General features: G+C 35.1%; 1 protein-coding gene across 1 annotated transcript in view; it reads right to left on the bottom strand.

Moving 5' to 3' along the window:
- Positions 1–1,188, bottom strand: part of LOC101848446 (transient receptor potential cation channel subfamily M member-like 2) — a gene marked incomplete in the record, with an annotated part of 82,665 nt that overhangs the window by 80,216 nt on the left and 1,261 nt on the right.

Genomic DNA, 1,188 nt, shown 5'->3' with positions numbered 1-1,188 from the left:
GGGGGGGGGGTTAGAGCTGGATGGACATAGAGCTGACCCCGAATTAATCAGTGAAGCTGGATATCGAGAAAACAAAATTTTTTAAGGTTTTTTTTGTGAATACTATAAATGTCATCCTATAGTAATGTGCTTAGGCACTATAGAATCAAGAATTCATATCTTTGATGTGAGGTATGATGCTGTAACCCTCTTTAGATCTACATGAATAAGTGAAAAAAGTTGGCGAATGAAAAATAATATGTTCTATTTAAAACTAAAAACCAACTGATGATGATGCCAATCAGGTGATCCTTACTAAAAATTCAATGTGGTCTCTTTAAGACAAGAGTAGAAAAGAATCTGAAACTTCTATGGAATCAACCGAGTGATGAAATGTTTGAAGGAGGTAAAACGATTGATGAGTATAGCAAAGACAGACAAAAGGGAAAAAAGAAAATGATACAAAATGCATTCAGTCTGAAGGTCTCAATGAGACAAATAGAGACAGACAGCTTATGAGAGGAATGAGACGAGAGATAACACAAGTTGGGAAAATATGATGGACGATGGGGAAGACAACAAATTCACGACGATCAGGATGACTTCATTAAATATTTCGCTACCTTAGAATTACACATTCCTATTTGCTCCGTAACTAGTTTTGAGAAATTTGACGTCAAAAGCTTTGAGTTTCACATCATGTCAAGCATTTCTAATAGAATTCTTTGAATATCTCGATAACGACTCCGAACAATCTTACCATTTTGACAGAGGATGTAGAACGTTTGGTGTCTGGCCTCATGGTCTTAGTAAAGCAAACAGCCAAAATGTCAGATAGAATTTTGTAATTCTGGGGCAGCGAAATATGATGGCGGAGACTACAATAATAATTTAACAGTTATGGAGATGACCTAAAGGAGCATAATAATTGTGAGGCATAGTGATGAAATCAGGTGCTCGTCAAAATAACGAAATTGGAGAAATAGGCATTTTTCTGTCAGTTTGGCATTTTTTATCGATTTTATTTTTAAAAACTCAATCCCTTTTATGTCCATATAAAAACACATTTGCATGTGAATTTTACGGGAAAAAAGTTGATTAAAGGCACACATTATGTCATTTTTCAGTTTTCCAGGACTCTTTCGCTATTTTAGTTACGAAACTTTGGTCATTTTCTCGCAAATTTCACCATTGAAATCAAACAACCCC

Source organism: Aplysia californica, unplaced genomic scaffold, assembly GCF_000002075.1.
Source record: "Aplysia californica isolate F4 #8 unplaced genomic scaffold, AplCal3.0 scaffold00361, whole genome shotgun sequence".
Lineage (NCBI taxonomy): Eukaryota > Metazoa > Mollusca > Gastropoda > Aplysiida > Aplysiidae > Aplysia > Aplysia californica.
The sequence above is the reverse complement of the archived record's forward strand: the minus strand, read 5'-3'. Positions and strand labels throughout refer to the sequence as shown.